Source organism: Pan troglodytes, chromosome 7 (assembly GCF_028858775.2).
Source record: "Pan troglodytes isolate AG18354 chromosome 7, NHGRI_mPanTro3-v2.0_pri, whole genome shotgun sequence".
Classification (NCBI taxonomy): domain Eukaryota; kingdom Metazoa; phylum Chordata; class Mammalia; order Primates; family Hominidae; genus Pan; species Pan troglodytes.
The window spans coordinates 8,947,498-8,974,779 of record NC_072405.2 but is presented as its reverse complement, the minus strand read 5'-3'; the positions used below and the strand labels follow the sequence as shown (position 1 = coordinate 8,974,779).

The 27,282-nt window shown below is 48.7% G+C and overlaps 1 protein-coding gene across 1 annotated transcript in view; it reads right to left on the bottom strand.

Moving 5' to 3' along the window:
- The window catches only part of MYOM2 (myomesin 2), a 131,671-nt gene extending 115,940 nt beyond the window's left edge, over window positions 1-15,731 (bottom strand). The window contains exon 1 of the mRNA XM_063816856.1: window positions 11,536-15,731. The gene's annotated coding sequence lies outside the window, so the exon portion shown is untranslated. The remainder of the gene's footprint in view (window positions 1-11,535) is intronic.
- Window positions 15,732-27,282: the final 11,551 nt, after the last annotated feature.

Here is a 27,282-nt window from a genome sequence, read left to right as displayed (position 1 = left end):
GGTTTCTATCTTCAGAGGCGGTGGCATGTGGCCTCCAGCTATTGGGGAGTTTATCTCCAAATGGCATTCTGTAATCACACCAAGGCTGGGCCAGGCTCCGTCTCGCCAAATTGCCCTGAGCCCGTTGTCAAGGGCACTGGCGCTGGGCCTAGTTTTCTGTTTGCTAATCTGTTGTTGAAGTTTCGTGCCCCATGGAAAATCTCTTCACCTACCGGCGACCCCTGGCTTCCTCATCTGTAAGGTGAGCGTGGGATTAGATGATCCTCTCTAAGTTCCAATATGCTATCGTTTCAATCCTGAATGATTCTGCTGGGGAAGGGAGCCTTAACGCACACGAACAGGGCGACCAGCTGCCCGGCTCAGAACGGGATCCAGGAAACGGGACCCAGAGGGCACCGAGCTGTCCCCAGGGAGGATTCCGTTCTGAAAGAGCTTGAAGGCTTAGCAATCTCAAACAATGCAATCAAGCCGTGTGTTCATAAGAAGAGCGCTTGTAATAAAACAAACATAGATGTCAGGCGTAACAGCCATTCACTGTCAGGGGCCACCCTGTCTTGTGATGAGCAGGAGGTGAATCGCGTGCTCCAGGGCTCCAGAGCGGGCCAGGAGGGCAGAGACCAAGATAAGGTGGATGCCAGCCCCAGAGACATCCCAGACCTGGGCAGAGCAGAGGAAATCATCACCCCCAACCGCTCACTTCACCCTGCAAATGTGGAAATCAGGCCCAGACAGGTTTAAAAACCAAAACCAAAAAGCAGGGGTCACATTGCATTTAAAGGGTTTGGACTAAAATTCAAATATCTCGATGTCTAAGCTTTGTGATGTTGCCTCCAGGAGAGGAAGGGGATGCAGAAAGCCAGGTGCAGGCCCAGGTGGGGCCAGAGCCCAGGTGCAGGCCCAGGTGAAGGCCCAGGTGGACGCCCAGGTGGGGCCAGAGCCCAGGTGCAGGCCCAGGTGGAGGCCCAGGTAGGGCCAGAGTCCAGTTCTGCATGTGACCGAGCCAGACCCCCCTCAGGTAGCTGATACTCCCAACTTCTGCACTGCCAGTCAGGCTCAGTGTGAGGCTGGTGGGGACACATCCAAAACCAGTTTCTCAGGTCAAAAGCGTTTTAAACACATGGAAGTCAGAAATGGTCACAAGATCCAGTGTCCCGTCATTAATATTTCTCTTCACCGTTGTGTCCTGGAGGCCTCATTCCTGGGTAAACATGGACTGGAATAGGAGGATCCTGGGACTGGAAGGAGACAGTATCTGCCCATAGCTGGGAGCTCAGTTAGGGCAAGGCTGCAAACACCACCACAAATAGCAGCAGCAACAGTTTCCCCAGGAGGCCAGATTCTGTGCTACCTGACATCAAGAGCGTGCAAAGAGTTCACCCACGACTGGTCCTGGTGCGAGCGAACCTTCAGTTTGGCCGTGTTGGCAGCTGCACCTGCCCCATATGGACCTCGCACAGCAGGGTCCTGGCTGACTCAGCCAGCGGGATGACGCGGGCGAAGGAAGCTTTCTTCTCAGGGCTCAGCGCAGGTCAGGGCTAACACTCACTGCCTACCTCCTGCAGTGAAGCTTTTGGACTCCCCTGTGGTTTAGAAGGACAGCCATCAGCACCGAGGAGCCGGTCCTTCTTCAGGGTCTGCACTCAGCCCCCAGCCCCTTCGGCGCTGGTTGGTGCCACGCGGTTGCCACGACCAAGCCTGCGTCCTCGCCAGCCGCACTCACTAGCTCTGTGACATCGCACGAGGCACTAAATAAATGAAAGGGGGTGAAAATGGAGGAGCTAGACAAAGGCGTCTCTGAGATCTGGCTCTTCCCCAGATCCCACGATCCTGCTACAATTAGGAACCATACAACTTGTCATCCAAGCTGGGACCATGTGAGAATGAAATGATTAATAAACACTGCAGGACAACAGGCATGCACCTACAGCCACCCGAATTATTAATATAATCAGCAGCATCAACGCAACTAATGCCCAGGTGCGGAAGTCGTTGATATTGTACATTTTGCAGAACTATGTGCATTTAGGAGATATTCCATACAAAATGAAATATTGAAAGGCAGTTGCTCCCTCTGATTATATTTTTTTCTCCAAAAGACCATTATGTTTCCTTCTAGATCGATTAACAGCTGAGTAAAGATTCAGGTTTTGCCTGTTTTCCCCAAGAGCGCTGTACTTGATTATTTTCTTCTGTAGGCATGCAGTGTTTTCACAGAATCGCCTCACTAACCGTGGGCTTCTCATTGCCACTTTCCTTTAAACATTTCATATCAGAGACTTCGCCACTGGCAAAGGACCCTGAGAAAAAATGCACGGATAATACATCAGAGGTTAAACTATCCTAAGTTAATAGAGAAGTTTTTTACATAAATTTTTAATTTTGCTCAATTATATATAAAATGCACAGGCTTGTGCTTATGGCCTAAGAGTACTCAGTTCTTCATAAATTAAAAGATGAACTTCTTGAGTTAAATTAAGAAATGATTTCAGAAACTTGAGCAAATCATTTTCAAAAGCATAAATAAATGACAGTTGATTTCTACACCTGGAGAGGCAGAAACTGTCTCATTCTTTTTTTATTGTTAAAAACTGTTCCTGGGAACTGACAGATAATACACACTCAATAAATATGTGTGTGTGTGTGTGTGTGTGTATATATATATATATATATGAGACAGGGTCTCGCTCATGTCACCCAGGCTGGAATGCAATGGTGGAATCTCGGCTCACTGTGCCCTCTGCCTCCTATGTTCAAGCAGTTCTTCAGCCTCAGCCTCCCAAGTAGCTGGGATAATAGTCATGCACCACCACCCAGTTAATTTTTTTTTTTTTTTTTTAAACAGAGTCTTGCTCTGTCACCTAGGCTGGAGTGCAGTGGTGCAATCTCGGCTCACTGCAACCTCCACCTCCTGGGTTCAAGCGATTCTCCTGCCTCAGCCTCCTGAGTAGCTGGGATTATAGGTGCGTGCCACCATGCTCGGCTAATCTTTGTATTTTTAGTAGAGATGGGGTTTCACCATATTGGTCAGGCTGGTCTCGAACTCCTGACCTCGTGATCCACCCACCTCGGCCTCCCAAAATACTGGGATTACAGTGCCCGGCCAATTTTCCTATTTTTAGTACAGAGGGGGTTTCGCTATGTTGGCCAGGCTGGTCTGGAACTCCTGACCTCCAGTGATCTGCCTGCCTCAGCCTCTCAAAGTGCTGGGATTACAGGCGTGCCCATCCAATATTTCTATATGTGGATGTTTCCAAGAAAATTTAAAACTGAGTTAAGAGATGGGGGTGAAGTCAGGAATGAAACCTGTGTTAATACTGTAAAAAGTAGAGGTAAGCATGAACGATTACCTTTTTGGATGTACAAATGACACGATGTTAATTTCTTGAAAATCAACAATATATAAGCATGTATAATCATATGACTCAAATCATCTTGTTTTTTAAATTCACTGTTACACATTATTATCATTTGCACATGATCAAATACTATTTCTTTAGATTAAAGCTCAAACTTTTGGTCTCAGAATCCCTATGCACCCTTAAAAATTATTGATTTTTTTAAAAAACTTGTATTTAGGTAGGTTATATCTACTTATATTGACCACATTAGAGATTTTATGTTTTATAATATTTAGTTATTAATTCATTTTGAAATAATAATAATGATTCCATTATAGGTTAACACAAATAACTTTTTTAAGAAACTGTTTTTTAAAGAAAAAATAAGCAGAGTGAAAGTCTTTTATATTTTTTGCAAATCTCTTTAATGTCTGGCTTCAGAAAAGATGGCTGGATAGGTACTTTTGCATTTAATCTGCTGTGATTCCATTTTGGATCGAAATACATGAAGAAAACCTGTGTCAAGCAGCTGTGTAGTTGAAGAAGAGAGAATAATTTTAGTAGTCTTTCTAGATAATTGTGAATAGCCTTTTTCACTACACTAAAAATCTAATTTCTTAAAGATTCGTCGCAATCTGGAAGCTGAGATTGCACTAGTGAACTTTGCACACTGTTACATTAAAATATCTTCATCCCTCTTGCACTTTGAAGGGATCTTTTACCATTTGTGATTTTGTAACATCATGCATCGGTCATTTGGAAAATAGTAGTCTGGAGTCACGCAGATATTCCAAATTTCGTTATACCGCTGTGGATTACACACACATTGTTAATACAGCCACGGTCTCATCCGTATGATCAAAATAGTTTTCGCCTCCTGGATTGTATACTAGGGTGTTAGGGGTGACGAGGCATCTCTGCAACAAACTTTTGAGAAGCCGCCTTCCGGCCTTGGGAAGCCTCGCCGGTGAGCTAGCGACTCTCAGCCACTAGAGGGAGTGCCACACCGTCAGAGCGGTCTTCATCCTTCTATGGGAAAAACCTAGAGATGGCTGTTCCTTTAAGAAGAAATTCAGAAGCATTTTACAGAAGAGAGAAGAACATTTAAAATGTAAATAATATTATACCAATAATCTTTTGCAATGTTGAATAAATAGTTATATTAATCCTAATTTGGCTGTAGCTAGTCATAGTAATGGTATCCAACCAACAACATATGTATAGGTAATGGCAAGCTAGTTATTTACAGCAATGCTTACGATGAAAGTAAGTTTTGAAAACCTGAAAAGGGGTGGATGAAAAGAGAGACGACTATAAATGTATTTATTACCACTGAACTGTACACTTAAAATGGTAAAGATGACAAATTATGTAAATATATTTTATCTCAATAAAAATGTTAAAAGATACAGATAAAGACAGATATATCTGTCTACAGATTATCTACCTCCACAGAATATATTATATATATCTGCACATCGTGATGGTTAATTTTTATGTGTCAGCTTGGCTAGGCCACTGTACCGAAATCTTTGATTATCATTATTCTTGACATTGTCATGAAGGCATTTTTAGGTGTGATTAGCACTTTCATCCATGGGCTTTGGGTCAAGAAAATTGCCCTCCACAGTGTGGATGGCCTCACACACTCAGCTGAAGGCCTTCAGACAAAAAGCCAGACCTCCCAGGATTCTGCCAGGGGCCGGCTTGAAGACTCAATGGCAACTCTTCCCTGGGTCTCCAGCCCACCCAGCACCTCCATAATTACATGAGCTATTCCTTAAGATAAATCTCCTTTTATGTTGGGTTTTGTGTTTTACATCCTGTTGGTCCTGTTTTTCTGGAGAATACTGACATGCACACAAACATGCATGCACACACACACAAATACACAACACACACACATGCATGCACGCACACGTGAATACACAACACACACAAACATGCAGCATGCACACACGAATACACAACACACAAACATGCATGCACGCACACGTGAATACACAACACACACAAACATGCATGCATGCATGCATACGTGAATACACAGCACACAAATATCCATGCATGCACACACAAACACAAAACACACAAACATGCATGCACACACACAAATACACAACACACACGCATGCAGGCACACACAAATACACAGCACACACAAACATGCATGCATGTACACATGAATATGCCACACGAACATGCATGCATGCACACACAAATACATAACACACAAACTTGAATGCATGCACTCACAAATACACAACATGCATTAACATGCATGCATGGACACACAAATACACTATACACACAAAGTTGCATGCATGCACAAATACACAACACACACACAAACATGCATGCATGCACACATGAATATACAACACACACAAACATGCATGCAAGCACACATGAATAAACAACAGAAACATGCATGCACACATACATGAATACACAACACACACAAATACAACACACACATACACACACAAGAACTGAAGACTATCAGCTTGAAAAAGAAGGAAATAATAAAATCCCGCCAAATGAATATGACAACAATCTTCTTCTTGACAGTCTCTGTGAGTCGCAAAAAATATTTTCAAGTGACAGCCTGACTTGGGAGTCAGAAATGAAACCTGGCTGAAAGAAGGGGAGGAATCCAGTCAGTGAGCTCCCCAAGGACCCCAAAGAGGCGTTCCCTGAGGGCGAGGATGCAGCTGGGTGCAAAGCTCAAATCTCCATGCAGCCCCCAGCATCACCAGGAGAACCCCAAACCCTGAGCCGCTTATGGGAGTCCCAGGCTGATGCTTTCCCACCACACCAGATGCCTGGAGAGGTCAATGTAAATATAACCTGGAAAAGCTACCTTATCGAATAGGAAAATTTATTCCTACAACTTAATTTTAATTATTTATTTTGTTTGACCCAATATATCCAAAAGATTACCATTTCAACTACATCACACATAAAGTTACTAATAAAATCTTACTTTCGTCACACTAAACCTATGAACGTGGTGTGTATTTTACACTCACAGCGCATGTGGAATCTGACGAGCCTCATTTCAAATGCCGCAAGTCTCCCTGTGCCCAGCCAGTGGCTCAGCCCGGGAACTGAACCTGGGGGGGTCCTTTCTAAGGCAGAACCGTAAGCCAAAGTTCAACTCCTGGGAGTGGGATTAAGCCTGAGCAAGACAGGATTAGCAGAGCCAGGAAATAGACAGTCACCAGATCCACATGGGGGAAGGGAGCAGGCCAGGAAACCTCAGCAAGTGAGACATCATCTTTTAAAACACGGACCAAAAACAAGAGCAGAGAACAGTCTGTGAAATTATAAGAGCGTCATCTGCCCACCCTCCTCCTAGAGGTTCAGGAAAGTTAAATTCTTAATCTTACAAGCACTTTTATACAAATGAGCAACAGAAACATCGAGGTTACATTCCATAAACAGTCCCATATGGAGAGAAGGAGAGATAAACTAACTCTACAGGTGGGATTGAAAACGGGACAAATTCAATTCTAGTAAAGGATACAATTGCAAGGAATCAACCAGATGTGGATACAATTGCAAGGAATCAACCAGATGTGGATAAGAATTGTGAGGAATCAACCAGATGTGGATAAAAGCATGAGTTCATCAAATGGGTTGCCTTCTGAGAGGGATGGGAAACCAACTTCTTATACTAAAAACTGGGTAAATAAAAAGGAAAAATCAAGTTCTTTTTTCCAGCCTCCTGAATGTAAATGGTACCACTGGGTAACCAAGTGTAGGTGAGGGGTGTGTCTCCTTATAAAACTATCCCAGCCAACATTTGAAAACAGGGTGAGGAGACAGTAGCCCCTTCTCAGACTCCTTTTCTGTTTTCCCCATTAAATTCTCAAATTCAGTTTTTTTCTTTCTTAAACATTTCTGAACTATATAAGGTTTATTTTTGACATTCACTATATAGATGTGTGTTTTTTAACAACAGCTACTGGGAATTTGAATACTGCTTAGGCCCTTTTGAACTATCATCCACAGGTATTTGTCATTTGCTAATTGACAGGCATTTCTAACCCTAGTGCCTGTGTTATTTTATTTTCATTTCCATGACTCTGTAATGGAGATTCTATTATTATTGTGATTTTATACAGGAAGAGATGGAGGCTTTGAGAGGCTGGGCACGGTGGTTCACACCTGTACTTCCAGCACTTTGGGAGACTGAGGCGGGCCAATTGCTTGAGCTCAGGGGTTCGAGACCAGCCTGGGCAACATGCTGAGACGCTGTCTGTACAAAAATACAAAAATTAGCCAGGGGTGGCGGTGCACACCTGTGGTCCCAGCTACCTGGGAGGCTGAGGTGGCAGAATCGCTTGAACCCAGGAGGAAGTCAAGGCTGCGGTGAGCCAAGATCGCCCCACTGCTTTCTAGCCTGGGCAACAGAGCGAGACCATATCTCATAAATAAATATGTAGATTTTCAGGGTCATGTGTGCTATATGAGCAAGCCTGGAGTCCCATCAAAGGATCTCAGCCTCAGAAGTGTGAGCTTCTTGCCACCTTCTTGCAGGAATGTCTGCTGGGAAGTGAATTCTACCCCCGCTCCCAGGTCATGGTGAAGCCCTAACTCCAGTGTGGCTGTGTAAGGAGATAGGGCCTACAAAGGGGTAATTTAGGCTAAAGGAGGCCCTGAGGATAGAGCCCTTGTGTGGTAGGATGGTGTCCTTGCAGGAGGGAGACAACACAACAGAAGGTGGCCGTCTGCAAGCTGGGAAGAGAGCCCTCCTCAGGCACCGAGTCAGCCAGAATCTGGATCTGGGACTTGCAGCCTCCAGAACTGTGAGCGATAAATGCCTGCTGTTGAAGCCGCCCGGTCTGGGTGCTTCGCTACCACAGCCGTGCTGACTCGTGCAACACTCACAGCAAAGCTTGTTTGAGTCTTGTGACCTACAGCCTTAAATTGCTATTTAACTATTACAGGTGAGTGCTCTTGCACCCACATCTGTGTTTCAGACCCCCAGCCCCCGGAGCAGGGAGTAAGCCCTGTGTTTCTTTTGACCCCCGACAGTCTACTCCAGCGCAGTGCTGTCAGCAGACGTGGTGGGAGGTGGACTGCTGCGTGAGGTCGTGTTTCCAGAATGTACAACGCTGAGTGTTGAGCACGTACTCAAGTCCTGTGTGTTCCAACTTAGGGAAGAGTCTTCAGTGCCACCTGCTCCCTCCCCTGTGTCTCCACCATGCCCAGCTGTGACTATGGCCCCTAAGAAGGCTGCACTGTGGCTGGACGCATGCAGAGGGCTTTTGGTGGCTTTTAGTCTCCCCCATAGGCCATTGCTAGAAGTTTTGCTTCTTGGCCCCAAATGTTTATCTGCCAGAGATAAATCATAATAATGCTATAGAGCACGTGATGCATCCCTGTGAAATACGAGAACAGCAAATGCTGAAGAGGGCTATTGGCCACCGATGATCCCAACTCTACATAAAGGTACATTCACAAAATTCATGGAAAGTTCAAAAGAAAGTTGGGCGAAAGTTTAAGACTTTCATGAGACCCTAATCAGACACTCACAATGGCCCACATCGATGGCAATCTTCCTCACTCACAGGACATGTTTATTTTGGAAACATAAGAAAATGTGTTTCTGGGCATGCAGGCGAAGTGAGGGACAGCTCTAGGGAAGGAGCCAGGAAGCCACAGCCTCCGGCAGAAGCTGCCCGGCTGCATGCAGCCCTCGTGCCAGAATGGCTTTGATGTTTTTTAAAGGGTTGTAAAAACAAAACCACATAAAAACAAGACTATTTGACAAACACTGATAGGCCCACAGAACCTAAAATATTTACTAAGTGGTTCTTCTCAAAAAGTTTGCAAACCCCTGGTCTAGATCACCCAAGTTACAGGGTGACTTTTTTTTTCCATTTTATGTGCAAAAAAGTTTAATTAAAATAGCAGCTTGGGCCATGCACGGTGGCTCACGTCTGTAATCCCAACACTTTGGGAGGCCAAGCCGGGTGGATCACCTGAGGTCAGGAGTTTGAGGCCAGCCTGGCCAACATGGCAAAACCCCGTCTCCACTAAAAATACAAAAATTAGCCAGCCGTGGTAGCACATGCCTGTAGTCCCAGCTACACAGGAGGCTGAGGCAGGAGAATCACTTGAACCCGGGAGGCGGAGGTTGCAGTGAGCTGAGATTGTACCACTGCATTCTAGCCTGGCGACAGAGCGAGACTCTAAAAAAAAAAAAAAAAATAGCAGCGTGTTTGCCTCAGGCAAAGCAGATACTTAGGAGGGACGGGAGTGTGTGGTAGGAGTGCCCGTGCAAGTTACAGTCCCTGACGAGCCCCCCAGCCCACTGACTAGTCACTTGGAAAGTGACATTCCTAAACTGGCTACAGAGTGACTCCGCTGTGGGATGCCTCTGGCCTGTCTGATAAACGGCTTTCCTTCTGCCAGTCTGCTTTGAGATCTGTAGACAGGTTTCAAACATGGCTCTAAAGCCCTGCAGTAACCCTGCAGCTTGACAAGGAAAGTTTGCTATGCAATGAAGCAAAGTTTCAAATCACACGAGTGTGTGTTGGCTCAGCTCAGTACCACGCTTCCACCCTCACAGAGCACGCAGTATGAAGCCACAGGAACCCCCCCATCCACCTCACAAAAGCAAGGCCCTTCGCAAAATAGGGTTTTAAACCGATGAAGTCATAATGTCATAGATGAACTTACACTGGAAAGTCTAAACAGAAATGTGTAGAGCAGATGCTTCCAAAACATTTGAAAATGTGAGGAAAGACTGCAGTTTTCACTAAGCTAATACGTATAAAAATATAATTTGAGGTTTTCCAAAAGGCTCAAAGCTCCTATTGGTCGGTGGAATCCACAAGGCTCACTCGTTATAGTGACTTTTTTTTTTTTTTGAGACCGTTTCACTCTGTCGCCCAGGCTGGAGTGCAGTGGTGCAATCACAGCTCACTGCAACCTCCATCTCCCGGGTTCAAGCGATTCTCCGGCCTCTGCCTCCCAAGTAGCTGGGATTACAGGCATGCCCCACCATACCCAGCTAATTTTTTGTACTTTTAGTAAAGACCGGGTTTCGCCATGTTGGCCAGACTGGTCTCGAACTCCTGGCCTCTAGGAATCCACCTGTCTCAGCCTCCCAAAGTGCTGGGAATGCAGGTGTGGGCCACCACATCCCCGTCTATAGTGACTACTAACTCATCAGGCTTGAATGTACATAGGACACCACGGTAGGCTCCCATGAAGGGGGGCCTGCAGGGTGTCCTATGATTAACACAATAGCGATATCATTTCCTTCATCATACGACATGCATTATGTTTGAAAATAAAAATGCATTTCAGTTCTCTAGCAAGCATGTATTGTGTGTGTGCAATTGCACACACATTAAATAGAATACAATGTGCTGAAAAATTCTTTACATCCCCAATTTGGTTTTGATAGCTGCGATGGAATGTAAAGTAGTTTGATATTTCTCTAATCCAATATCCTGAACGTGCTCTTCACATTTGGCCCCGAGACGTCATGTTTCCCGCTCACCAGCAGATGGTGGTGTTGGACGCGGTACTGGCCTTCGACCTGCGGTTCCCGTTTATGCGGAAATTTTGGAGACCCTGGAGTCGCGGTCTGAATCACATCACCTCAGAGCAGGAGGCCCGTATTGAGAATTGTGTTGTACCGTCTTCTTTTACGGTGAGAATCCAGACCCAGAAATGGCCTCCTGTCACTCGGCCTCTCTGAGAACAGCTCCCGATGCCGCCCTCTCCTCGGCTCTGACCCAGCCCGGCAGCCTCTCCCTCCTGGCCCGTGACCCTGGGAAGGCCGCAAGCCTCCCTCCTCCTCCCTGCAGAGGCTCCATCCCTGCCCAGCTCCCGCGGGCCTGAGGCCCCTGCTGCTCCCCTGCAGCCCAGGCCCGCTCCGCCCTATGGCCCCGTCGCTTCTCAAAGCCCCCAGAGCGTCCTCTCCCCGGGCTGCATCCGATCCAGCCTCAAGCACAGCACCCTTCACGCTCCCCTTCCTAGCATAGTTACGACTTGTAATCATTCTGAGTAATTGCTTACATAACCTCATCATCAATCAAAACTGATGATGAAAAGCATTCAATTTTCTGAAACATTGATCAACATGCATTCGTCATTATGCTAATTCACCCATTTACTATTCATTATGCTAATTCACCCATTTACTATTCATTATGCTAATTCACCCACTTACTATTCAGTTGGTTTTTAGACCAACCCACTCAACCTCCAGCTCCCGAGGTCAGGAACCATTTCTGTCCTTCCCATTCTTGACTCCTCCGTGCTTCTGTGGCTGGTGAATCAGATGCGTCCGGGCCGAGGGCTCAAACGACAGCGGCTTCACCCTCAAACCACAGCGGCTTCACCCTCCAGGAGCCGCTCCCCTTCAGTGAACAGGATGGACGCGGGTAGCCATCGCTGGCAGGTGTGCAGGAGCCCAGCCTCTTTCTGACCAGTGGCTTTGCTGTTGGAGCGTGAGGGCGTTCGCAGTGACTTGCAGGATGGCTAGAGGGGGTCGGCCAGCTGCACATCCCACTGTAACCAGGCTGCTGTCCACGGCTACAGCGGCAGAAAGAACTGTGAACGTGAGCTGAGCCGGGCACTGCACGGCTGTGGAGAGGGGAAGTGGCACCGGCAACCCCCGCAGCAGAGGCCTCAGTGCCCAGCAGGTCGGGGGAGTTGTCAGATGGGAGGAGCAGCGGAGCGCGAGGAAAGGCAGCTCCTCCTGAGGGCCGGCTGGGCCCACACGTGGTTTGCTTTGCGTTTTAAACATTAGAAGAGCGACTCCTTTGTCCCAGCCCCGGCTGCTGCGCAGCAGCAGGAATGCCTAGCAACAGAAACCCCGACATCTCACAACTGTTGGGTGTGACTTAAAGCGGAGGCCGGGGCAGACAGAGGGAGGCAGGGAGGCTGGGGCCAGTGTTCCCAGGTCACTTGTGGTCCCTGCTCCTGTGCCTTGTGGAAGGCAGGCCTCTCTGCTGCCACTTCTTGGCTGCCCCAAGGGCAAGCACATGCACAGGCTCCTCTGTTTCAAGGGTTTATGGGGAAATGGAGAAAGGGAGAGGGGAGCAGTTAGGAAGAAGACTCTCTGGTCCTGTCCCTCAGCAGTCATGATGCTGTGGTCACTGGGGCCTCCACTCTTTCTCAAGGAAGGTTCTCAGCACATTGCTGTCTTCCAGGGGCCTGGCCAGGATCTGCCTCTGTGGCCTCACTCTTCTTCTGGGTCCTGCCCCCGTTGGGAAGGCAGAGCCTCCGCCCTGGGCTCAGGCTGGCTGCTTTGATTCCACCCTCCTGGGACCTGCAGGCCTCCCATGGGACGCCTCCTCCAACCTTGGCCATGATCAGTGCCGACGCCCAGCACTGCCTCAGCAGGAGTACAGAGCCCATGGACACCAGGTGCAGGAGCACGGAGCCTGCGCATGTCGGGTGCAGGAGCACAGAGCTCACGCATGTCAATTGGGCGAGTGCTACCCAGGCCCTGATTCCCTGGCTGTGGGTACTAGGGCGTGGTGCATTGTTGCCTAGAGGTAGCCCTGGTTCTACCCACCCTGACACATTCATGGCATTGAGTAGGTCCCTAGTGCTCTGGCCCAGCTGGCGATGGTCCTTCCAAGTCTGGTGGCTTCACACACAGTGCAGCACGCGCTAGGTGAGTCTCGCTGGGCCTCACTGTCCTTCCACCCTCTCAGCCCACCTGGCATCTCCAGAGATGCCCACTCCGGGTCCCCAGCCTCAGCCATGCTCCTCACCCCTGCCAGGCTGGTCCCTGCCCACAGCCCCTGGCATCCCAGGCTCTCTCGGCTTGGCCTCCTCCTCCAGGATGCCTTCCCTAGGTCCCCTCAACTCGGCTCCATCCCAAGCTCTGGTGCCACCCTCACCAGCAGCCCATGCCTGCCGGGCCTCACTGGATGGGGTCGTTTTCAGTTCCCGGCCCCCCCGACAGTGGGATGAGCCACGACTGCATCTCATTCATTTCTGCCCGGCTGCACAGCTGGAGCTGGGTGCTGATTCATCTCTTCCCGGCTGCACAGCTGGAGCTGGGTGCTGATTCATCTCTGCCCGGCTGCACAGCTGGAGCTGGGTGCTGATTCATCTCTGCCCGGCTGCACAGCTGGAGCTGGGTGCTGATTCATCTCTGCCCGGCTGCACAGCTGGAGCTGGGTGCTGATTCATCTCTGCCCCGCTGTACACCCAGAGCTCAGTGCTGACTGAAAGAATTACCTCCAGAAATGCTTTGATATTATCCAGCCCTACCCAGAATCCAAATATCTGATGTGTTCAACCCAAATGACAAACGGGGGAGCGTTTGCATTGTGCCACGTGAATGATTAGACATTTAACTAGACAGAGGAGTCAGATAGACAGAGTGAGGCAGAAGGCCCAGCCATGCCTAAGGGTCCAGGGTCGCAGAACGAGTCCACAACTCCAGCTACAAATCACTCAGCCCCATAGCTTGACCTTTTCAAAAGAACACCGAAAGGAACTTCAAAGGAAATCCTGGAATAGTTAACAAAAAGTATAAGGAATTAACAACTTCATGTTCTTTTCTTCACTGCGATGACCTCTTTAAACAGCAGAGGCCACCAAGAGTTTCTCCGATGTGTTCCCTGAGTGCCACGGGGGAGACAGGGAGTGGGTTCCAAGGTCTGGACGGTGCAGAGAATGGGCTGTTGTCCTCAATCCTTGGTCCCCATCCCTTCTGCACACAGGGGAAGACAATGGGCACTCTCTGTTCTGTGTTCTGCATCTCTGTCTGCACAGAGGGGGATCTGTGACAGGGAAGGTGGGGGGAGCATTGGGGTGCAGAGCTCGCCAGAGAGCCAGAGACATCCATTCTGCAAATCCTCACAAGGCAAGGGCCTGGGAGGCGGCAGAACAGCAGAAAAAGAAAACAAATGGAAATTGCCAAAGCCAATTTCCATAGAAAATGTGAAGTGCTTTTATTGCATCAGCGTCCGGTGCCCAGCGCCTCTGCAGGCTGAGTGCTGACTCCCTGCTGGCTGTGCCCTGCCCCGCTAGGAGAGTCCCGGGCTGCGCAGGTGCACGTCTTGCTATCTGTGCCCGTCCAGGCTGTTTCTAGGTGACTCTGTGGCACTCTGTCCCCTCGGAGGGGACTGTCATGAAAGCACAAGGCCTGTAGTTCATTCCTCAGTCACAATGGAATTTGACGTTAGAGCCACACAGCACCACAGTGTCAGCAAGACTAAGACACCATGTGAACCACAGAACTACAGAGCGGTTTTAGGAGTAAACATGTTCCAAATAGCAACAGCTGTTGGGCAGCTATTTAGCTGGAAAGGGAACCGTGCTTGACCTCATAACTCCCAGGAAATTCATCTCAAGGATAAGGGCAACTTTAGTTAAATAGATTTTGTATCAAGTTGTCCTGTATTATGACTCCAGCAGGGTCTGTTGTCTAAAACCAAAGAGAAAAAGTGACTGTTTTGGCTTCTGCATGTATTTGAAAGATGACACGACATGGCGATTTTGCTAATGGACAGGCTGTATCTTTTTGATAGATTACATTTTTTCTTAGATTGTGTATGTAAGGTCAATTACATTAGGACCGTTTGACGTTTCAGAGATTTTCCAAATTATGCCATGGAGGCAGAAGAAACTTTGAAGACTGTCCTGCAAAGGGTAACATCAAATTTTCAGAAAAACAAATGGCTTCACATTTTAATCTCACTCGTCTCTAAGCTTCTCCCCCCAACTGAGCTACTCAATCTGCTTGAAAGTCCAGGAAGCTCACACTGTCACACCCGAGCCTGTGATTTGATGGAGGGACGACAGCTCCCGAGATGTCTTTATGCGCACACAGGTGTTTAATGGGTGGAATAAATGTGTCAAGGTTGGAAGCCTGGTTTTGGGCAAATTACATTCTGGATCTGGAAATCACTGTGACAATTCTTCACAGGTATGTAGGCCACACGCCGAGTTGCTCAAGGATTAGCTATAAAGTCTGTGAACGTGCAAAATTATTTTGAAGTCTCCCACCGTCAGTGATAGCTGATACCTAAACTGTGTGACAATGTTCAATTCCGAGTTTAAAACTGACTTCATTTTACAGGCCTTGGGGGAAGAGGAGGCTGTGACATCCAGCCTGCACCATTCATAGAAGATGCTTTGTTCTATGTGATTCGGGAAGGTGTTTTATAAGCCTGGTGCTGTTTATTGTTTAGCATCTCTCACGGACAACTCTCTTTCAAACCCCATTTCTCAAGCGTATCCTAATTCGACACCACCTATTGGTTATGACTTAGGTGTTGACAGTCCTGTTTAGTGTCCAATTTTGATTCCTTTTCCTGATTCTTGTTTTTGGTTTTGTCTTTTGAAGGCCATATGTAAGTGCAAGGAAACATGCTGTATTCTAATGAAACTTAAGATTTACATTCATTTTTTCAAGTGTTCATTTGACGTCCCTCCTACAATAAAAGTCTCATCTTTTTATGTGACACTTCTCTTCAGTCAGAGCACAGCTCTCCCTCACTTGCAGATATGAGGCAGCCGGGGTTTCCTCCAGGCGCCCTCACTGTAAGCTGTGAGGCTCCCCACAACTTTCTGTTGTAGGACATAGCACATTCTTGATGACTTATTTGTGTATTAACTTGATTAGGGGTTTGTACACCTATGTATATTAAGAGAACATGCTTAGAGGCAGAGTTTCTTATATAAAATCTATTCTTATTCCTCTTATAAGAAATCTTGACAATAAATTAAGAGATTAGGGAGTTTACATATTGCATACTATTATTAACAAATATTAAATATTTTCATTGTTAAAAGATTAATGATTAACCCCCAAAAGAGTAACCATCAGGAAAAAAAGTATTGGATTTGATATTCAATGATATTCAATTAAGGATTGTTATTCAATAAAATATCCCACCAAAAAATGCTAACAGTTATGTGGAAGAATATATTTAACATTTCTAAAATACATAAAATGGGAATATCTAAATCTACAAGAAATTATAAATCCACAGAAAACAACAAAGAAAAAATACAAAGAAGCTAAATGGGCTGGTCACAGAAGTGAGTGGTTAACCAATAAATGAAGGCACTTTCAGTCCCACAAGGTGGCAGAGAAATGCCAATTAAAACAAGAGATTTTAGTTTCCTATCTGACGGAGACAAATGGAAAAGGTGCATCAAAGCAGGTGTTGGTGAGAACGTGTCAGGATGCTTTGTGCTGAGGGCCGCATGTGGAAACATGACTTGGCATCACAGTGTAGTTAGATAGGGATTATATCCAAGAGGCTTGGTGCATCCCAGAAAACCTTGCTGCCCTGTCACAGTGGAAAGCAACACTGGGAATCACCCATCGCAGTGGTCAGAACCTGAGTTCTAGCAAGCCCCCCTGCCACATGCTAACGTGCTCTGGAGTCCCATATAAACTTAAAAGGCAGCCTAGACCACAAGGACTGCAACTCCTGGGCAAGTCCTGGTGCTGTGCTGAGCTCAGAGTCAATGGACTGGGGGGACACAGGACCCAGTGAGATATCAACCAGGGCAGCCAAGGGAGTGCTTGAGCAACCCCTTCTCCTACCCCAGGCAGCACAGCTCACAGCTCCTGAAGAGACTCCGTCCTTCCCCTGAGGAGGGAAGAGGGAAACCTGAGGAGGCCTTTGTCTTGCAACTTGGATACTCAGCCACAGTAGAATAGGGCACAGAGTCCTGAGGCCCTCATTCCAGGCCCTAGCTCCTGGATGACAATTCTAGACACACCCTGGGCCAGAAGGGAATCCAGTGCCTTGAAGAGAAGAACCCAGTCCTGGCAGGATTTGTCACCTGCTGACTAAAGAGCCCTTGGGCCCTGAATAATCAGCAGCGGTAGCCAGGTAATACATGCCGGAGGCCTTGGGTGAGACTCTAAGACATGCTGGCTTCAGGTGTGACCCAGCACATTCCAAGCTGTGATGGCTAAGAGGAGAGGCTCCTTCTGCTGGAGAAAAGGAGAGGGAAGAATACAGGCACTCTGTCTCAGTACCATCTTGGCCACAGTAGGGTAGAGCACCAAGCAGGCTCTTGGGGTCCCCAGTCCTAGGCCTTGGCTCCTGGAAAGCATTTCTGGACCTGCCCTGGGCCAAAGGGGAGCCCGCTGCCCTGAAAGGAGAGTTCTAGGCCTGGCAGCATTCATCACACACTGAATAAAGAGCCCCTCGGCCTTGAGTGAACACTGACAGTAGCCAGGCAGTACTCGCTGCAGGTTGGGAGCAATGGTGGCCACGGGGAGAGACTTCTCTGCCTGTGAAAATGGGAGGGAAGGATCTTGTCTTGTGGCTTGGATGCCAGCTCAGCTGTAGTAGAATAAAGCACCAGCTAGATTCCTAAGGTTTCCAACTCTAGTCCCTGGCTCCCAGATGGTATCTCTGGACCTGCCCAGGGCTGGGGGAAACTCACAGCCCTAAGGGGAAGGAAAGAAGCCTGGTTGGCTGTGCCACCTGCTGATTGAGCAAATTAGGCAGTAGCTGGTCAGTGGTTACCACGGGCTTTGTGTGAGTACTGTACTGGCTTCAGGTATGACCCAGGACAATCCCAGTGGTGGTGACCAGAGGGATGCTTGTGTCACTCTTCCCCAAGCTACAGGCAGCTCTGCATGCAGAGAGAAGCTCCAGTTGTTTGGGAGAAAGTAAGGGAATAGAACAAGAATCTCTTCCTAATAATCCAGAGAATTCTTCTGGATCTTCCGCAAGACCACCAAGGCAGTACCCCTACAAGTTTGCAAGAGCCACAGCATGACTGGGCTTGGGGTGCCCCCTAAGATATGGCTGCAATGACTGAAAACTTAAATTCTAACACCCAAGTCCCTTTGAATACCTGAAAGACCTTCCCAAGAAGGACAGGTACAAACAAGCCCAGACTGTGAACACTACAATAAATACTTAATTCTTCAGTGCCCAGACACTGATAAACATCCACAAGCATCAAGACCATCCATGAAAACATGACCTCACCAAACAAACTAAATCGTGCCACTGCACTCCAGCCTGGGCGACAGAGCTAGACCCCATCTCAGAAAAAAAAACAACAATTGTAAATATATATGCACCTGAAACTGGAGCACCTAGATATATAAAGCAAATATTATTCGAGCTAAAAGAGAGAGAGAAACTCAAACACAATAATAGCTGGGACCTCAGCACCCCGTTTTCAGCATCAGACAGCATCTAGACAGAAAATCAAAAAAGAAACATCGGACTTAATCTGCACTATAAGCCAAATGGATCTAATAGTTCTTTACAGAACATTTCACCCAAGAGCTGCAGAATACACATTCTTCTCTTCACCACATGAATCACTCTTAAGGATAGACGATATGCTGGCCACAAAATTAGTCTCAAAAAAATTTTTTTAATGAAATTATATCAAGTAACTTTTCTGATGACAATAGAATAAAACTAGAAATCAATAACAACAGGAATTTTGGAAATTATACAAACACATAGAAATTAAATATCTGCCTGAATAACCAGTGGGTCAATGAAAAAACTAACAAGGAAACTGAAAAATATCTTGAAACAAATAATAATGGAACAAAACATACCAAAACCTACGGGATACAGCAAAAGCAGTACTAAGAGGAAAGTGTATAGCTATAAGCACCTACATCAAAGAAGTAGAAAAACCTCAAATAAACAACCTCACAATGCCTCTTAAAGAACTAGAAAAGCAAAGCAAACCAAACTCAAAATTAATAGAAGAAAAGAATAAATATCAGAGCAGAAATACACGAAATTGAAATGAAGAAAACAATGAAAACATCAACAAAATGAAAAGTTTTTTACTTGCAAAGATAAAATCTACAAACCTTTGGCCAGACTAAGAAAAAAGGAAAGAAGACCCAAATAAATAAAATCAGAGATGAAAAAGGAGACATTTCAAACAATACTGCAGAAATTCAAAAGGTCTTTAGAGGCTACTATGAGCAACTATAGGCCAACAAATTGGAAAAGCTAGAAGAAATGGGCAAACTCCTAGACATATACAACTTACCAAGATTGAATCATGAAGAAATCCAAAACCCGACAGACCAATAACAAGTAACAAGAGTGAAGCCATAATAAAAAGTCCCAGCAAAGAAAAGCCCAGGACCCTGCCTCAACCTCCCAAGTAGCTGGGATTACAGTTGCCCACCGTCATGCCTGGCTAAGTTTTGTATCTTTAGTAGAAATGGGGTTTCACCATGTTGGCCAGGCTCTTCCCGAAATCCTGACTTCAAATGATCCACCCTCTTCGACCTCCCAAATGGCTTTTCTGCAGAATGTTACCAAACATTTAACAAAGAACTGATACCAATCTTCCTCAAACTATTCCAAAAATTAGAGGAGGAGGGAAAATTTCCAAACTCATTCTACAAGGCCAGTATTGCCCTGATACCAAAATCAGACAAAGACACATCAAAAAAAAAGAAACTACAGGCCAGTATCCCCAAAGAACATTGATGCAAAAATCCTCAACAAAATACTAGCAAGCCAAATTGAATAATATATTAAAAAGACATTCAACATGACTAAAGGGGATTTATCCCAGGGATGCAAGGATGGTTTGTGATAGGCAAATCAATCAATGTGATATATCATTCAACAGAATGAAGGGCAAAAACCATATGATCATTTCAATTGATGCTCGAAAAGCATTTGATAAAATTCAACATCCTTCATGATAACAACTCTCAAAAAACTGGGTATAGATGGAAAATATCTCAACACAATAAAAGCCATAGATGACAGACACACAGTTAGTACCATATTACATGTGGAAAAACTGAAAGCCTTTCTCTGAAGATCTGGAACACGACAAAGATTCCCAATTTTTTTTGTTTTTTTTGAGATGGATTCTCACTCTGTTACCCAGGCTGGAGTACAATGGTGCAATCTCAGCTCACTGCAACCTCTGCCTCCTAGGTTCAAATAATTCTCCTGCCTCAACCTCCCAAGTAGCTTGCCCACTGCCATGCCTGGCTAAGTTTTGTATTTTTAGTAGAAATGGGGTTTCACCATGTCGGCCAGGCTGGTCTCAAACTCCTGACCTCAAATGATCCACCCTCTTCGACCTCCCAAAGTGGTGGAATTACAGGCATAAGCCACCACACCTGGCCAAGGATGACCACTTTCACCATTATTATTCAACATACTACTGAAGGTCCTTTCTTAGAGAAAGAAATAAAGGACATCCACAATGGAATGCAAAAAGTCAAATTCTCATTGTTTGCAGATGATATGACCTTACAATTGAGCTCTGGCAATGATGCAGCCAATCCATGTCATTACACATTTGTCCAACCCCATGGAACTCACAACACCAAGAGTGAGCCCTTATGTAAACTGTGTACTCTGGCTGGTGATGAGCTGTAGGTTCATTGATGTAAAAATGCCCCACTCTGGCAAGGGTGTTTACAGTGGGGTTTACACTATATGTGTTGGGGGCAGGTGACTTACGGCAACTCTGAACCTTCCTCTAAATTTAGCTGTGAGCCTAAAACTTGTCTGAAAAATAAAATCTTCTTTGGCTCATGATCAAAGAATGCTAAAAAGAATTTGATGTTTTACGATCTGCAGTTAATATCATAATACTATTATCAACCTTCCGCCCTTAAGACTTTACCAAGCACAAAACTGGACGCCGAAAATAAACAATGCTCTGCGTTCCAGACCCCCAGCCGCCATTTTCCTTCCCTCTCCTCCTGTCACTGGCTCGTCGCGGGACAACCTACTGTGTCCCTGTGGCCACAGCATTTGTTCTCTTAATCATCTGCTTTGTGAGCCTAGAAATGACAGTCGTGCATGTGAGAATGATACTTAGATTACAAACAAAGATGACGTGAGAACACAGGATGTTTGTGTGGCTTCTTGGAGCTGGGGACATCTGTTCCAGCAGCTAGAGGCTTGCTTCTCTGTGTCCTTACGGGCTCCTGGCTGCGAGTAAGTATTAGAGGACTCGGTGCCGCTCTTGCAGGCTGGACTCCCCTCCGCTTTATTTTACTGTGAGCTCATCGCCTCTGTCACTCTCTGTAAGCGTCTTAAGCGTGGGTGTCCCACTTTATGGAGTCATAAATCCTCTCACAGTGATTCACACAGGGACCTCACCTCAAGTACATTTTGAACTAGAAAGCTAAATTTGTGAGAGGCAAAGTTACAAGAAGGAGATTTCAGCCAGTTTTTTTTTTTTTTTTTTTGAGACAGAGTCACTCTGTAACCCAGGCTGGAGGGCAGTGGTGCAATGTCAACTCACTGCAACCTCCACACTCCAGGTTCAAGCGATTCTCCTGCCTCAGACCCCTGAGTAGCTGGGATTACAGGTGCGCACTTGCACCTGTCAGGATGGGCGGCTGAGGTCCTCAGGTGCTACGGAGTCTCTGCTTTCTCAGCCCACTGTGGCTTGGTCAGGCTGTTCACAGTGCAGTTCCTGGGAACTGTTTGGGATTCTCTTACTATAAGAGGGTTTGTTTTCAATGCCTAAATGCCTTCTTTTATCCTACATGGGGTTTGTGACAAGCCACAGTCTCTTCGGGGTGATCCAAGTTAATAGCCACAAGTATCTTTGCCAGGAGAGCGTGTGGGGAGGACACCAACCACCTGGCAAGCTCCACACGGAGAGCAATCCTAAACGTGCTTAGATTCAGCCACCTGCTAGGAGGCCCTACAATAGCGTTTCTAACAGCGTGGCAGTGCGAGCACTCACCTCTGAATTCCCTGTTGAAATGCTCATCTCTGGCTGCATCCGGGATGTAGCACGTGAGAATCTCTCATGCCAGGACACAGAATCCCTGTGTTTAACAGCGTGGCAATGCGAGCACTCACCTCTGAATTCCCTGTTGAAATGCTCATCTCTGGCTGCATCCGGGATGTAGCACGTGAGAATCTCTCATGCCAGGACACAAAATCCCTGTGTTTAAGGAGTAGCTGCAGTGACTCTTCCGGGCCCAGAGGCTGGACTCTGCCATGGCTGTCTCCACACAGCCGTCTCATTAGCACTCTGGGGACTGCTCTGATTCAGATTTTAGGAACATGAAACTAAGAACGTTGATGAGGCTTAGTGGCGTGTCCCAGACTATACAGACAGCAGAAAACAGAGCTGCAATAATGAACTGTGATCGACCGCCAGCGTTTTACCTACTGAGTCACAACCATCAGTGAGGAGTGTGCTGTGGGGATTGATGACCGAGGCTCCACGACCCATTCCCGCCCTCCAGAGCTCTCAGGTGTGGGGATTGATGACCCAGGCTCCACGACCCACTCCCGCCCTCAGGAGCTCGCAGGTGTGGGGATTGATGACCCAGGCTCCACGACCCATTCCCGCCCTCCAGAGCTCTCAGATGTGGGGATTGATGACCCAGGCTCCACGACCCATTCCCGCCCTTCGGAGCTCTCAGGGAGCAGGCCTAGATGATGAATTCATCAGCCCGCAGCTGTGTGCATTCAACTGTTCAGTTTCTGCTGCTGAAGCGTTTGGACGCATCTTTAGGGCCTGAGAACACATTCTAAGGTGTTTGCCACACAGCGTGGCCCACCAGCAGCAGGGCCGCATCACTGTGTCAAGACCCTAGCGTGGCATGGTACACGGTGATGCCAGCAAGATGGGCTCTGAAGGGAAGGCCTTAACACGCCTCCTTCATGACCTCCGAGGAACTGAGCACAGTCAGCTCTTCTGTGCACAGATAGGTTTAATTGGGCTGGGCGCGGGCTCATGCCTGTAATTCTGGTACTTTGGGAGGCCAAGGCAGGCGGATCACTCGAGGTCAGGAGTTCCAGACCAGCCTGGCCAACGTGGTGAAATGCCATCTCTACCAAAAATACAAAAATTACCCAGGCATGATGGTGTGCACCTGTAATGTGAACTACTCGGGAGGCTGAGGCAGAGAATAGCTTGAACCCAGGAGGCGGAGGTTGCAGTGAGCCAAAACTGCACCAGTGCACTCCAGCCTGGGTGACAGAGTGAGACCCTGTCTAAAAAAAACTGGGGGTTGGGGGGAGACAAATAGCTTTCATTTGTCTGAAGAGGTGAAAAGTCCCCCTTTCTCACTGAGCAAGAATATTAGACTTCTGCAAATAGTTCTCACTTCTTTCTTTTGCCTCAATTTATAAGATTCATTGCCTCAGTCTAAAAGGCCCATGTGTTTCCTGGTGTTATATCAGGTTTCAAATATTCAAAATACTCAGCTAAGAAAACCATTCTCATTTATTATAAAAATCCTAAAGCTCAGCAGGGGAAAATGGTGACGCCATAGGAAAGTTCAAACAGAATTCTATTTCCACAGAAGAAAACACTATGAGAAAAACTAAGATAACAACTTCAGGTTGGAGAGCTTCTGTCTCCACTCTTTGCTTAGGAATATACTTTTAGCAACATTCCTTTTTTTGGGATGCAGCTCTGGGAGCTGCATCCTCCAGGAGTCCTGGTGCCCTGATACCCTGTTGGGGGTGGGGCTGAGTGCATCTGACCCCCTGGGGTTGGGGCTGAGTGCAACTGATACCCTGGGGTTGGGGCTGAGTGCATCTGACCCCCTGGGGTTGGGGCTGAGTGCATCTGACCCCCTGGGGTGGGGGGCTGAGTGCATCTGACCCCCTGGGGTTGGGGCTGAGTGCAACTGATACCCTGGGGTGGGGCTGAGTGCATCTGACACCCTGGGGTTGGGGCTGAGTGCATCTGACCCCCTGGGGTGGGGACTCAGTGCATCTGACACCCTGGGGTGGGGGCTGAGTGCATGAAAAATAAAGATTTTAAGAGGAAAAATAATTTTTTCAAGACCCCTGACAAATGAACAATAACACTTGGTTCTGGCTCAAGTGCAAATTGTGTATAGAAACATTGGGCCTGCTGCAGTGGCTCACACCTTAATCCCAGTACTGTGGGAGGCTGAGGCAGGAAGACAGCTTAGGGCCAGGAGTCTGACACCAGCCTGGGCAACATAGTGAGACCCCATCGCTACCAGAACTAAAAACATTAGTTGACCATGGTGGCATGCACCTGTGGTCCCAGCTACTCAGGAGGCTGAGGCGGGAGGATCACTTGAGCCCAGGAGTTGGAGGCTGCAGTGAGCGGAGAGTGCACCACTGCCCTCCAGCCTGGGCGACAGAGGGAGAAACAGAGGGAGACCCCATCACAAAAAAAAGAAGCACACGAAAAAGAAAAAAGAAAAATGTTTGTGTCTACAGGTTTTCAACTCAAACTTTTCCTTCGTAGGAAGCCAGGTGAGGGTGGAGGAGGGGGTCTTCGGGTCAGAGGAAGAGAGAAGCCCAGGTGGCCCGATGGCTGGGCGTCATCATGGCCATGGCCTTATCTGCTCTGAGAGCGGGGTGGTGGCAACATGCAGGAGCACCAGGTCTCACCGCAGCGTTCACGCGGCCCACGCCTCAAGCACACGGGACGGGAAGGAGCGTCTTCCTCCCTCATCCTGGCTGCGCCTTCCATCGGCTCCAGACCGTTTTCTTCCTCAGCTGTCTCAGTGAAGACCCCAGGAGCTTGTGAGGCCCCTGTGTCCTTTTCCATTGCGGGTGCGGGGCTCGAGGCCACCCCTCCTGTGTCGAGCTGGGTTCAAGGCCCACACTTGGGCCTTGGGGTCGGCACTGGAGACGCTGGAGGCCACGGGGTCCTGAAGACCCCAGTGGTTAAATACGAGGCCCTGCCCGGTATTTAACATTCTAATCCGACCTCAGCCCAGTCTGAGGGCAGAGAGTGATCTCTAAGCTTCAACGGCTCAGAAACATGCAAAGGCACCTACCCCTGTGCTCCCCCAGGACATGGACTGGCCACGAGAGGACAGGTGCATCCCCGGGGAACGTGGCTCCAGGCCTGTTTCCATTGGGAGGAAATTTCTGAGGCTCCTGGACCTGGCCTCTCTGCAGCTCCTACCTCAGCCCCTTCTCCCCAGGGGAGGAGTGTGGGGAGCAGCCCTTCCCTCACATCTGGGCTCTCCCATGGGACCTGCCCCCCAGGAGCAGGGCTCTGTGCTCACTCACAGGGAGTTCTGGGAGCTGCATCCTCCAGGAGTCCTGGTGCCCTGATACCCTGTGGGGGGTTGGGGCTGAGTGCATCTGACCCCCTGGGGTTGGGGCTGAGTGCATCTGACACCCTGGGGTGGGGGCTGAGTGCATCTGACACCCTCGGGTTGAGGCTGAGTGCATCTGACACCCTGGGGTGGGGGCTGAGTGCATCTGACACCCTGGGGTGGGGGCTGAGTGCATCTGACCCCCTGGGGTTGGGGCTGAGTGCATCTGACACCCTGGGGTGGGGGCTGAGTGCATCTGACACCCTGGGGTGGGGGGCTGAGTGCATCTGACACCCTGGGGTGGGGTGCTGAGTGCATCTGACCCCCTGGGGTTGGGGCTGAGTGCATCTGACACCCTGGGGTGGGGGCTGAGTGCATCTGACACCCTGGGGTGGGGGCTGAGTGCATCTGACCCCCTGGGGTTGGGGCTGAGTGCATCTGACACCCTGGGGTGGGGGATGAGTGCATCTGACACCCTGGGGTGGGGGGGTGAGTGCATCTGACACCCTGGGGTGGGGGCTGAGTGCAACTGATACCCTGGGGTGGGCCTGAGTGCATCTGACACCCTGGGGTGGGGGCTGAGTGCATCTGACATCCTGGGGTAGGGGCTGAGTGCATATGACCCCCTGGGGTGCGGCTGAGTGCAAGTGACACCCTGGGGTGGGGCTGAGTGCAAGTGACACCCTGGGGTGGGGCTGAGTGCATCTGACACCCTGGGGTGGGGGGGTGAGTGCATCGGACACCCTGGGGTGGGGCTGAGTGCAAGTGACACCCTGGGGTGGGGCTGAGTGTATCTGACACCCTGGAGTGGGGGGGTGAGTGCATCGGACACCCTGGGGTGGGGGCTGAGTGCAACTGATACCCTGGGGTGGGCCTGAGTGCATCTGACACCCTGGGGTGGGGGCTGAGTGCCTCTGACATCCTGGGGTAGGGGCTGAGTGCATATGACCCCCTGGGGTGGGGCTGAGTGCATATGACCCCCTGGGGTGGGGGCTGAGTGCATATGACACCCTGGGGTGGGGGCTGAGTGTATCTGACCCCCTGGGGTGGTAGGATGTGTGCACTGACTCGGGTGGCCTTCACAAGCCCACGTGACAACAAACCCAGCACCACTCTCTGGCACAACCCCTGCGGGTGAAGCAGTGGCTGTGAGTCCCACCTGCCTGGCTGCTGAGCCGTTTCTCAGTTCGTTCTTACCTGGGGGGTGGGCGGGAGGACATGTTCTACATTAGTTCCCCCAAGCCCCACTGCACCTGGGAAATTTCATGGAGGAGGTGCTGCCGGTGGAAGGGGACAGGACACCGGGGAAGACGTGGGACGGCCCTAATGCTCTTCCCTGCCCACCCTGGTACCTCCCGACCCACTCCAGGGGCAGGGGACTGTGCCTGACGGTCCTACTGACCACCTCTTTCATTTTCTGTACTTTGTGATGTTTTGGCATCTTACAGAGCTTGCTGGCCTGGCCAGGGACAGGCTGTCCTCCTGAGTCAGCTCATTCTTAGAGATGGGAAGGGCTTGGCTGGGAGCTCATGGCCAGACCAATCGGCCGGAGTCCACACCCCCAAACCCTCCTCAGCTACTCTCACACACAAGCCCTGCCCTGTATCACCCCTGGGCCCGGTACCAGGCAACTGGAGACCACCGTGATAGCACAAAGCCCACTGGATGGACACAAACCAGTGCAGCGAAGCAGCTCCCCCGACCTGCCTTCCCTGGGAACCACAGTCTAGGCGCTGGCCTCAGCTTCCACATGCTCCTGTGGGACCCATCCTGGTGTGTGTTCCCGAGGCCCTGGTGGTGTGCCGTGATCCCCCGCTGGGACCCGTGAGCAGACCGAGGAATCCAGGGCACCTGGGAGTGGGAACGGACACCCCAACTTAGAACCTCTGTGCCAGGGGAGCTTCAGGAGCTGGTGAGGGCAGTTCCTCACTTAAAGGGCAGGAGGTGTCA